The following is a 13,435-nucleotide window of genomic DNA, read 5'->3' as shown; positions in this document are numbered from 1 at the left end:
CAATGTTTTGTCATAAATCATATCGATGCATATAATCTTTAGACACGAGATAGCACGCTTATCTTGTATATAGGTAGTTTGAGTTTGATCTCGCTTTCATACTTGTACTATGTATGGGTATATGGGCATGTGTTGGCTCCTGCTAGTTATATATGGAGGTAGGTGTTGATCAAGAAGGAATCTGTTCCTCTAAGTAAATAGAGATAAAATCCTATGTTCATTTAATTGTTCTTGATGTTTCAAGTTCCTGGCTAGGACAGATAGATTTATTCGTAAAAGAGTTTCGATGAGAAAATCTTTTAATCAAGAACTGGAATTAAAAGAGAACATAATATTCATAGCAAATGGAGTTTGACATAAACCATGACTCAGCTTGAGTTGGGATTTTGTATGAGAGATTCTAGTGCATGGTAACATATGATTATCGGTTCATTTAAGGTAAACCTTATTACTAATTGGGTGGCCATGGCATGCTATGCTAGGTGTTAACCATGGTCTATGAGGTTCATAAAATGATTTAGAGAAATCATTTATGGTAAGAAAGAGTTCTGATGATATTAAGAGTTGATATCATGTCTCATTGCTAATTAGTGATGAGCCTAGTAAGTCACACACATACACAAGTTATCACCTATTTAAATATGATTTAATTAATTAATTAAAGAGTTTAATTGATTAATTAAATAGGTTTGGTTTGCAATTAGATTGCAAAGTCCCTAGCATAACTTGAAACCAAATCTAGATTATTGGATGTATAATTAATTTCTCATTAATTAAATTCATATTTAAACACTTTAGATTAATTTTAAAATCAAATAGATAAAAATAAATCTTGCATGGTGCATGTGACCCTAGGTGAAAAAATTTTGAATTCAATGGTATAAACTTGTGTTTTTCACGCTTCCGTTCCTTCAATTGGTATCAGAGCCACTATATTTTCCATTTAGATTGATGATTATATAATTTAATTGTGTGTTTGATCATGAGATCAAGAGATTCATTGCTGTTTGGATCATGAGGTGTGGCGTCACACATGGTGAAGCCACCATTGGTGGCGGCAACAATGGTTCCTTGGGTGGTTCAAGGTTTGGCTTTTAATTCTGCAATTGTTGTATGATCTAAGGCCTATTCTTTAACTAATTAAAGTGTTTAATTAGTTGTTTTAATCACACAATTAAATTATGATTCAAATCAGAATTTTAAAAATTGTTTGAATGTGATTCAAATCTGAATTTTAAAAGTTGTTTGAATGTGATTCAAATCTGAATTTTTAAAGTTGTTTGAATCATATTTAAATATGATTTTTTAAAATTGATTCAATAAAATTCAGATCTGATTTTTTAAAAAATATTTGAATGTGATTCAAATCTGATTTTTTAAAAAATGTTTGAATGTGATTCAAATCTGAATTTTTGAAATTGTTTGAATGTGATTCAAATCTGAATTTTTAAATTTGTTTGAATGAGATTCAAATCTGAATTTTTAAATTTATTTGAATCATATTCAAATCTGGATTTTTAAGTTGAATATGAGATATTCAATTTAATTTAAGTATGTATGTTTTATTTAATTGTTAAATAGTGATATGCATGATGGATGATCATGGACTATAAAAGACCAATGTGATTGGATTTATTTCTTTTATGTTTCTTTGGGATTGTAAATTAATTAATTTATTTTAATTTATTTTGGGCATGTATTATTAAGTTTGTAATATTTTTGGGTTGTAATTTCATTTATTTAAGTTCTTGTAAATTCGCTTTGGTATGCCAAGGATTACTATGTAATATTGGATTGCAAGAAGTTCAAGGAGGTCAAGAGCATTGGTGGGACCAGTGGGAGGAATTCAATATCAAGTGTTGATTATGTACTCCTTCAGCAACTCTTGTAAAATGAATGAATGAAATGCACCTAGGAATGCCCAGATTCAATTCTTGGTGGCTCAGAATTGAATCCCTTAGAAAGTCCATGATCATACCATATTTACTGCTTATCCACGAATGCATGAGATGTATGGGAATGTATGCAATTATATGATATATGCATGCTAAATGGATAATGTGCAAAGTGAGACCTTAATAGTAATTAGGATGGCTATAAAATCTTCCAAACAAATGATTAAGTTGGAAATGCTATAATTAAAGTAATTATAACATAAACCCTCCATTGGGGCAATTATTTTAAGAAATTTTAAATAGTTGCATGAGATGCAATTAATTTAAGAGATTTTCTTAAGAATAATTGTTAAGCATGAGATGTTGTAAATATGTAAATGGTTTGGTGGCCAATATTGGATGTACCTGAGGACATTAAAATTATTTGCATAATTACTGGCTCAATGGGATCAACTTAACTAATGCAAGATAAGTCAATAATGGATGTACCTGAGGATGATCAATAGAATTATAAGAATTCAATCACCCACTAGAAATCCATCCAACTAGGATTTCCGTTTTCTACTTTGGAAGTGTAGGATTCGCTAAGTTAGTGGGAGGACCAATTTGATTAAAAGACCATAATCATTTTGGTTAATTACATGATACATTTACTAATTAATCTGGTTATTTTCTCAGCTTAATTTTCTCGATAAAAATGAGCACAAAACAACCACCACCATCCAATATCCTTGCAAGCATACTTGATCACAACAGGTTGACAGGACCTAATCTGTCTGATTGGCTAAGAAATTTGAAACTTGTCCTGAACCTTGAACATATAGCATATGTTCTAGATTCAAATGTTCCTGGTCCCTTACCTCCAGAGGCCACACAAGAGGAACATGAAACTTTGGACAAGTGGAAGGAGCATGATATGAGAGCTAAGTGTTACATGCTTGCTTCTATGAGTAATGAGTTACAGAAGCAACATGAGAACATGCAGAGTGCGAGTGAGATTCTCCTTCACCTACAAGAGTTGTATGGTGAGCACAGCAGGAATGCTAGGTATGAGATATCTAGACAGCTATTCCGTATGAGGATATCTGAGGGATGTAATGTTGGGGATCATGTCCACAAGATGATTCACTGATTGAGCAATTGGAACATCTTGACTTCAACATGGATTTCCAACTACAAACGGATTTGATCCTTCACCCTTCACGAGTCTTTTGGGAATTTTGTGACAAATTTCCATATGACTAAACAGAATGCACCTTAGCCGAATTACTCAACATGTCTGGTTATTGCCCAAAAGAATATGCTGTGCAATAAAGGAAAAGAGGTAGCTTTGTTGCATCTTCTTCACTGGAAAGTCCAACAAGAAGAAGGGCAATAAGAAAAAGAAACCTCGATTCTGGTCCTTCCAAGAAAATAGCTAAACAGTAAAAGGAAGACTAAAGTCGATGGAGGCAAAGGAAAGTGTTTCCACCGCTAAAAGGATGGGCACTGAAAAGGAACCGCCTGCAGTATCTTGCTTCTCTGAAGGACAAGAAGGATACACCTTCTAAGGTATGTCCATATCTTGTTATTTAGATTCGATGATACTCATAGTTCATCTACAACTTGGGTTTTAGATATCGGTGCCGCTTCACATTTCTAATGATATGCAGAACTAGCAAACAAGAGACTTGTGTTCTCAAGATATTAGAGTCCTGATTGGCAATGGCTCAACTGTTGAAGCTTTAGCCATAGGATCTAAATCTTTTACATGTTTGGACATGTTTTGTGTTTGGATAATATTTTATATGTACCTGATGCTTTTAAGAACATCATTTCTATATCTAGTTTGACTAGAAATGGTTATGAATTTCAGTTCATAGATGATGTTTGCAATATTTATTTTGGAAATAAATATGTTGGTTCGGGTTATATGAATGATGGTCTTTATTATTTGGATAATAATGACAAACACAAATTGAATGCAAGTGATCTAAAAGAATACAATGCCATGGTGAAAACCAACTCAAGTTCAAAATATATTTGGCACTTAAGGTTATGTCATGTTGCAGAAGATAGGATTGCAAAATTGGAGAAAATGGGGATTCTATCCTCATTGGGCTCTGAGTCTACTCCAACTTGTGAATCTTGCCTTCAGGGCAAAATGACTAGATCACCCTTTGTTGGACAAGGGCTAAGAGCTTAAAATATTTTGGAGCTAATACATAGTGATGTATGTGGTCCATTTAAAGAAATGGCTAGAGGGGTTTTCTTTATTTTATTACCTTTATCGATGATAAATCAAGGTTTGGGTATTTGTATTTGATGAAATACAAACATGAATCTTTTGAAAAGTTCAAAGAATTTAAATCTGAAGTAGAAAATCAAACAGGAAAGAATATTAAAGCTCTTCGATTAGATCGTGGAGGTGAATATTTGAGTACTGAATTTGATGAAAACTTGAGAGAGCATGGCATTGTTTCTCAGCTGACTCCTCCAGGAACGCCACAGCTGAATGGTGTATCTGAAAGGAGAAATCGTACCCTATTGGATATGGTACGTAGTATGATGAGCTATACTGATATGCCAATCTCCTTTTGGGGATTTGCATTAGAATCAGCTTTGTATATTCTGAATAGGATTCCATCAAAATCAGTTTCTTCCACACCTTATGAGATATGGCATGGAAGAAAACCAAGTCTTAAGCATGTTAAGTTTTGGGGTTGTCCAACTTATATCAAAAAGCTGAACACTGATAAATTGGAGACCAGATCAGAAAAGGGTTGATTTGTTGGATATCCAAAAGATAGTTTTGGATATTATTTTTATTTGCCTACTTCACAAAAGGTTGTGATAAGTAGAGATGCCACATTTCTTGAACAACAGTTTGTTCAAAAAGGAGGCAAAGGAAGGCAAATAGAATTAGAATTGGAGAATTCTGACCAACCAATGCATCGATGGATATAGATCCATCTAGTCAACCAATACCCGTTGATGAAACATCTACAGCTGTTCCTCGTAAAACAACCAGGGTATCTCACCCATCAGTGAGATATGATTTTCTTCATGAAGAAGAACAAGAGTTGTCTACTCATGAAGAAGTAGATCATGGAGATGATCCACTTACCTATGAAGAAGCTATATCAGATATAGACTCTTCAAAATGGATTGATGCTATGAAATCCGAGATTGATTCCATGTATAAGAATCAAGTTTGGGATCTTGTTGACCCACCTGAAGGTATTATACCTATAGGGAACAAATGGGTTTTCAAGAAGAAAATTGGTTCTGATGGAAAGGTAGAGACCTATAAGGCAAGGCTAGTAGCGAAAGGGTTTCGCCAAAGGCAAGGAATAGACTATGAGGAGACTTTCTCGCCTGTTGCCATGCTTGAATCAATTAGGATTTTATTAGCAATAGCTGCATACTATGATTATGAGATTTGGCAGATGGATGTCAAAACAGCTTTTCTCAATGGATACATTGAAGAAAACATTTTCATGGAACAACCTAGGGGATTTGAATCCCAAGATGGTTCCAAGGTATGCAAGCTAAAGCGATCCATTTATGGGTTGAAACAAGCTTCGAGGAGTTGGAACATCCGTTTTGATGAAGCCATTAAATCTTTTGGTTTTATCAAAAATGAGGATGAACCATGTGTATATAAGAAGGTTAGTGACAGTGCTATCACTTTCCTTGTCTTATATGTGGATGACATACTGTTGATGGGTAATGATACAAGTATGTTGAAGACTATAAAGGTATGGTTGTCAAATACATTCTCCATGAAAGACTTAGGGGAGGCAACCTATATTCTTGGGATTCGCATCTATAGAGATAGAGCGAAAAGAATAATTGGTTTATCCCAAAGTCTATACTTGGAAAAGGTGTTAAAGAGGTTTAACATGCTTGATTCCAAGAGAGGATTGTTACCAGTGAGACATGGTATCCACCTTTCTAAAGAGATGTCTCCAAAGACACCTGAAGAAAGAGATAAGATGGCCAGGATTCCATATGCTTCGGCTATTGGAAGTTTAATGTATGCAATGTTGTGTACTAGGCCGGATATCGCATATGCTGTTAGTTTGACTAGCAGGTATCAATCCAATCCAGGTTTGGAACACTGGATAGCTGTCAAGAATATCCTTAAGTACTTGAGAAGAACTAAGGATTTATTCTTGATTTATGGAGGTGGAGACTTGCAATTGGATGGTTATCACGATTCGATTTCCAATCGATATCGATGATAGAAAGTCTACCTCTAGATATGTGTTCATTTGTAATGGAGGTGCGATCGGTTGGAAGAGTTCCAAGCGAGCACGATTGCAGATTCCACTACGAGGTCGAGTATATTCTGCATCGAGATCTGCAAAGGAAGGCTTTGGATAAAGAAGTTCGTGACAGAACTTACAGTAGTTCCTTCCATTGAGTCAGCAGTTCCATTTCACTGTGACAACAATGGAGCAGTCATACAGGCTAAGGAACTAAGGTCTCACCAAAATCCAAACACATAGAAAGGCACTACCACATTATCAGAGATATAGTTGGGCAAGGCGATATAGCCATGCAGAAAATAGCATCAGCTGAAAATCCAGCTGATCCATTCACTAAGCCTATGTCACACTCGATTAGACCGACATCTTGAGAAGATAGGTCTAAGATATTGTAATGAATGGCTCTAGTGCTAGTGGGAGATTGTTAGTAGTATGCCCTAGAGCATATCATTTAGTATGTATCTTGTACATATTTTTAATAATAAAAGGCATTTCCACTTTTCCGTTTACATAATATATTTATGTGTAATAGAAAAGGTCCATTGATATTTTGTTAGAAATATTATTTTTAAGTTGTTAAGAATATGAGTGACAATATTTCTAGCACAAAGTATCATAAATAGGTTCACAATCAAGGATACTTCATAATAAGGACATGACTTATCCAGAAAGATTGTATTCATGTTTGTTCCCAAGTTATTTATATGAGATATAAATAAGATGGAATGGTGAGTCTCATGCCATATAAGAAACATGATAGGCACTTATAAATGATAAGTAGGTCGAACCAGTGACACTTATGACAAGCACATGGAGTTTACTCTTGTCAATGTTTTGTCATAAATCATATCGATGCATATAATCTTTAGACTGAGATAGCACAGTTATCTTGTATATAGGTAGTTTGAGTTTGATCTTTTCATACTTGTACTATGTATGGGTATATGGGCATGTGTTGGCTCTGCTAGTTATATATGGAGGTAGGTGTTGATCAAGAAGGAATCTGTTCCTCTAAGTAAATAGAGATAAAATCCTATGTTCATTTAATTGTTCTTGATGTTTCAAGTTCTGGCCAGACAGATAGATTTATTCGTAAAAGAGTTTCGATGAGAAAAATCTTTTAATCAAGAACTGGAATTAAAAGAGAACATAATATTCATAGCAAATGGAGTTTGACATAAACCATGACTCGGCTTGAGTTGGGATTTTGTAACAGAGAGATTCTAGTGCATGGTAACATATGATTATAGGTTCATTTAAGGTAAACCTTATTACTAATTGGGTGGCCATGGCATGCTATGCTAGGTGTTAACCATGGTCTATGAGGTTCATAAAATGATTTAGAGAAATCATTTATGGTAAGAAAGAGTTATGATGATATTAAGAGTTGATATCATGTCTCATTGCCAATTAGTGATGAGCCTAGTAAGTCACACACATACACAAGTTATCACCTATTTAAATATGATTTAATTAATTAATTAAAGAGTTTAATTGATTAATTAAATAGGTTTGGTTTGCAATTAGATTGCAAAGTCCCTAGCATAACTTGAAACCAAATCTAGATTATTGGATGTATAATATAAGTTAAATTTATATTTAAAGTGTTTAAATATGAATTTAATTAATGAGAAATTAATTAATAGAGATTAATTAATTAATTTATATTTGATATAAATTAATTAGAAGAAGAAAATAATTATTTTGGGTTAAGAACTCAAAATTAAGACACAGGGGCATTTTGGTCATTTTGTAGTGTGACATGTGGCACCATGAGATGGTGACACATGGCATAACACATAAGCTTGCCAAATGTTTTTTAATCATGTAAGATGATTAAAATCAAGATTAAATATAGGTTTGACACTTGGCACAATGTGATTGGGTCACTTAAACCTAGAGCTAATCAAAAGGTGACATGTGGCTAGGGTTTAATGTGTTAACCTAGCTATTTAAGTGTGGTTATGAAAAGAAAACATAACCAGCAGCCTCTCCTCTCATATGTCACGCCACTTTGAGCCTCTCCAGCCATTCTTCTTCATCTCTCATCAATTCAAAGAGATTAGCCATCAATCTCTTGAATTAAGAACGCTAGAAATTGTTTCTAGTGTCCTGTTTACATCTTTAATCTCTTAAAAGGCAGAACTTGAATTTCTAATTAATAGAAAAGGCTTTAGAAGCTGTTCAAGGGCTGCCATAGGTGTTCTTGGTGTGGACAAGCTAGAGGGACAACATCTGGTGTCCTGAAGACGAATCTCAAAGGCGCAGACATGCTGCAGCACATCAAGAGGTTAGTGTAATCGTTCTTTATTTAATCTAGGGTTCTAAAATTAATCTGATTAATTTTAAAATCTTAAATGGCAAATACAGATCCAAAAACATATTAAAAGAGTTTTAATATGTTGTTTATCATTGAAATCAAATAGATAAAAATAAATCTTGCATGGTGCATGTGACCCTAGGTGAAAAAATTTTGAATTCAATGGTATAAACTTGTGTTTTTCACGCTTCCGCTCCTTCAAGAAGGTGGGCAACACATGCTACTTGGTGCATGTCGAAGGAAACACCATCCCTCAAAGAGATGAAGGAAGAGAAGGACCCGACGAAACTTCACAACCTCAAAAAGAAGGGCAAGGGCGGATGTTCGAAGAGTTTCCTATCTGAGTGCCTCCATACACGCCACCACCGACAGATCTGGTCCTCGCATACCTATAACGCATGGAGACCACAATATACGGCAGGGTGCGAGCTATCGAGGACAGCCTCCAAGAAGCACACAAAAAGTTGGACATGCTAATGGACAAGTTAGATGAGGAGGATGAGGAGGAAGAGGAGCCAGGATCACCAGTATCACTATCATCATCATCAGAGGCCTTTTAGAGCTAAGACTATAGGATAGGATCTTTTTTGTAATATCTTACATACCTTATTCCTAACTTAGGTCTCTTTTATTTGATTTATGTTCAAAAATTTTCCATGCTTAATAAATAATATGCTTCGTTAAGATTTTTGTACGTTTGCTATGATTTTGCACATTGTGTTAACATTGAGGACAATGTCTGATTTGAGTTTGGGGGAGGATACAATTGCATTTGCATATCATTACATACACATCATTGCATTGTTTAAATTCAGCTACATTATTCTTGTGTATCAAAATTTTTGAGAATTTTTGAAAAACTTTGTATTTTAAATTGTGAAACTTAGCACTATAACCAAATTTTAGTAAGCTAATAATTGAACTCCACGAGATAGAGAACTGAACGTATCTAGATAGGCAAAAAGGGATTCTAACATGTTGTTTGTAAAGAAACTAATCTCTCTAATAGAACTAGACTAGTTAAACCTCTCCATAACTATTAATTTATCACATTAAACTTGTAAATTAGGGAAAAATTTTTGAAATACAAACAAACTTAAAAATGCCTCACTAGCTCTAGAACATATCTCTTGGACCTATCAAGGCGAAATCCTAGCTTATGCTTGATAAGGAAATGATTAAGGCATTCTTTAATATAGCCTCACTAAGCCTTAGCCACCCCTAATTAAAATGTATATCCCTTGTAGCCAACTTGAAGCCTATGTTTATCCCTTAGAATTTATTGCTTACCCATGTTATTTACCTAGCCCCTAGCCTAAACACCTACCATACCCTTTTGAGGAAGCAAAATGCATAAAGAAAATGAAGAGAGGATGAGGAACTCAAGAAGGAATGCAAATGTGAAATTGAAATTCAAAGAAAAATTTACCTTTTCAACCTAGCAAAAGCAATGAGTTTGGGGGAGAGGACACACAAAAAAAAAAAAAAAAAGAAGAGAAGAAGTCCCAAAATAAGTATCATGGAAGTATGCTTGGCACTGTAAAAAGCCAAAAGCCTTTCCTCTCCATACAAAGTCAGTATTTTATGCATACATGCTATCCTCATATTTAAATTCCCTAAAAACCTTTCATTGGCAACCAAGTCATTATCCCTTTAGCCCCATTACAACCCTTTTAAAGACCTTTTGATCTTTTGAAAAGCATATGCTACATTAGTGAAGATAGAAAATTGAGATATGCTTATGGAGTTGGAATTGAATTACTTCTCCACAATTACTCACAAAAGAGGCAAATTCGGGGGAGTTAGTGTTTCTCAATTCTATCCTGATAAAATAGGTTATTTATGGCTTATTAATGATCTTGTATAGAGGAATAATTAGTCAAAACACCATGAAAGGAGGTGAAGATTCTAAACAGGCAGCTATTAGAACCCTTATGCCTTGAAAGAGGGAAATTGGTATGAAGGTTGGAGGAGTTAAATTCTATGCTTATTAAATTGATGGTTATATTCCTAAGTATCCCCTGAAATGTGCTTTAAAACAGAGTTTTGTTTTGCTTGAGGACAAGCAAAAGTTTGAGTTTGGGAGTATTTGATACACTCGAATTGTATAGATGTTTTTAAGCACATTTGCATACTATTTTATAGCATTTAGGCAAGTATTTTCATGCATAATAGTTGATTTCATTAGTTTTTGTAATTTCTATTATAAAACCCTTAATTCTATGTTTTCTGCATCATTTCAGGTGTTTGGGTGAAGCCCCAGAAGTATAGGATTACAAAGGAAAGCTTGGAGGAGTCAAGAGACAGAGAATTGTTGCTGATGCAAAGTACATGGGTCATGTAAACCAAGCCTCATACCCGTGTAACTCTCTGCTAGAAGAAAGCCAAGAGAATCGATGAGAAACACAAGTACACTGGTCGTGTAAGTAGACCCGTGTAATTTGCAGGGACCCGTGTAAGTCTCTGTCGGGCGCAAGCTTAAAGAATCTTATGGGAACAACAATACACGGCCCGTGTAACCAGGCTAGTGTAGTTGGCGCAAACCTGTGTAAATTTCTATGCCAAAATAAGGTTTCGTAATTCTCCTCCAGCAAGTTACACTGCCCTACATTACGGGACTCTTGTAGTGACACACGGGCCATATACTATGCTGTAGCCAGTCTTATAACTTGGATTCCCCTCTTGTTTTCAGATAAAAACGAGACTCCTAAGGCCCTTTGGACTCAAAGTGACCTAATCCTAGAGCAACCAATATAAATAGAAAAGAAAACATCAGAAAAAGGGGACGGTTGCAGGGAGTGCTGCTGAAGGCTGCTGCCATCAGGCTCTGCATCAGTACCAAAAGAAGTTTTTCCAGCTGAAGCTCCAAAAGATCAAAGCTGCAAACCATCTTCGGTTCCTTCGTTTCATCCCCCTAGACAGATTTCTATTGCTTTATTTCTTTTATATGATTTTCTTTTTACTGTTTTTACCTTTTATCATGATATTTGCTGAACTCACCATGAGTGAGTAGTTTCCTTATTCTGGATTTAGGAGAGTAATGCTTGTAATTATTATTATTATGGATGAACATTAAGTTTTATTTACTGGATTTGAGATTCGTTTATTGATTTAATTTCTTGTGATCTTAATGCATGCTATGTGCTGGTACCCACTTAGACATGATTGTAGATGTTAATTGAAGGATTAAAAGGTGAAGATTAACAGTAGAAAATCAAGATCTTGAACCTAGGGATTCTGACCTAGACATAGGCTGATACCTCTGTGGAACCTAAAATTTGGTCAAAGGTCTTAAAGGATTTTAATTAATTTGATCACCATGAAAGTAGGGTTTGAGTTAATTAAAATACACCCTAGATGCCTTGAGAGAGGATTTAGGATAACTTAGGGCTAATTTCCATCAAGGAAAATGATCCTCAATTTAGTAAATAAATGAGATAACATCCCTAATAAGATTCAAGTTGAAATCTTAACTCCAGAATTGTTCCAAAAATAGATTACTTCATTGTAAGTTTACTATTCTAGTGTTTAAAGTTAACAAACTTCATTCCCTAAATATTTAATAGCCTAAACAGTTAAAATTACGGTGTAGATTGGTACTTGCTAAACAAAGGTCCTCGTGGGAACGATATTCTACTTATCACTTTATTACTTGTTAGCAATCCGTGCACTTGCGAGGTTGTAAAACTAGTAAACAAGTTTTTGGTGTCATTGCTGGGGATTTTTTTGGCTATAGTGATATCAAGCGATAGGCAATTTAACTGATTTAGGCAATTATATTTATTATATAATTTTATTTTACTGGTTATATTTTTCTTCTTTTCTCTCAGGTGTCAATCTGGTATATGACCAGAACAAGGCCAGAAGAAGAAATTTTGAATTGTGATCTAGAGATAGACAGAAATCTGAAAGCCATCAGCAGGGAAAGGAAACATCAAGAGCACAGTCAAGGAGATCCTGAAATTCCAACCATGGCCGATAATAATGACAGACCAAGACTCTTGAGACACTACGGAACTCCATCTGTCCAAGGATTTCAGCCTAGTGTTACTAAACCCACAGTGGAAGCCAACAACTTTGAAATAAAACCAGCATGGCTCCAAATGATTCAACAAACCCAGTTTGCAGGTTCACCTATAGAAGACCCGCACTTTCACCTCCAGTGCTTTCTTACCTTATGCGATACATTCAAGATGAATGGAGTGTCTGATCAAGCAATAAGACTCAGAGCATTCCCATTCTCCCTTCAAGATAGAGCAAGGAAGTGGTTACTTTCTCAACCAGCTGGAACGTTCCCTACTTGGGAGAACCTTTCTCAAGCTTTTCTACCAAGGAATTTTCCACATGCAAAGACTGCAAAACTAAGGTTTGAGCTTAACACCTTCAGACAAAAGGAAGGAGAATCACTCTATGACGCATGGGAAAGATAAAAAGACCTGCAGAGGGAATGTCCACACCATGGCATAGAAGATTGGTTATTAGTGTAGAATTTTTTCGAACAGCTAGAACGTCTGGAAAAATATTTAGACTAGAGTAAGGAGTAATGGTAAGAAAAATTTAGGAAAAATTTTTGAAATAAAATACAACCAAGTTAAATGAGCCGGTGTCCTAGTGATGGGTAACCTAGTGGGAAGTTGCAGTCCTCGCAGCTAGGAGCCTTAAACCCGGGAGAAAATTCATGAAATAATTTTTGAGACTCCAAAGAAGAGTAATTGAGGTTTCGATGGCATTAGAATGCCAAGAAGATGCTTAGAAAAATTTTTAGATCGGTACAGACGATTTTGGCTCAATAAGCCAAATGGAGGGCATTTTGGTCATTTCATCTTCAAAGATGATTTTTGGCCAACTTTTCCAGTTAAATAAATAATTTATATGGCATAAAATATGAATGAATATCGCTAAAAAATGAATTGAAATTGGGTAGAAAAGAAAAGAAAGGAAAATAAAGGAAAACATGAATTATGACA

The 13,435-nt window shown here is 35.0% G+C and overlaps 1 non-coding gene across 1 annotated transcript; it reads right to left on the bottom strand.

Annotated features, from left to right (window-relative positions):
• Positions 1–12,826: 12,826 nt before the first annotated feature.
• LOC131179688 (small nucleolar RNA R71) lies at positions 12,827–12,933 on the bottom strand. Its single transcript, XR_009148575.1, has one exon. It is a non-coding gene; the product is annotated as a small nucleolar RNA R71 (small nucleolar RNA).
• Positions 12,934–13,435: the final 502 nt, after the last annotated feature.

Source organism: Hevea brasiliensis, chromosome 4 (assembly GCF_030052815.1).
Source record: "Hevea brasiliensis isolate MT/VB/25A 57/8 chromosome 4, ASM3005281v1, whole genome shotgun sequence".
In the NCBI taxonomy this organism is placed as follows: Eukaryota; Viridiplantae; Streptophyta; class Magnoliopsida; order Malpighiales; family Euphorbiaceae; genus Hevea; species Hevea brasiliensis.
The sequence above is the reverse complement of the archived record's forward strand: the minus strand, read 5'-3'. Positions and strand labels throughout refer to the sequence as shown.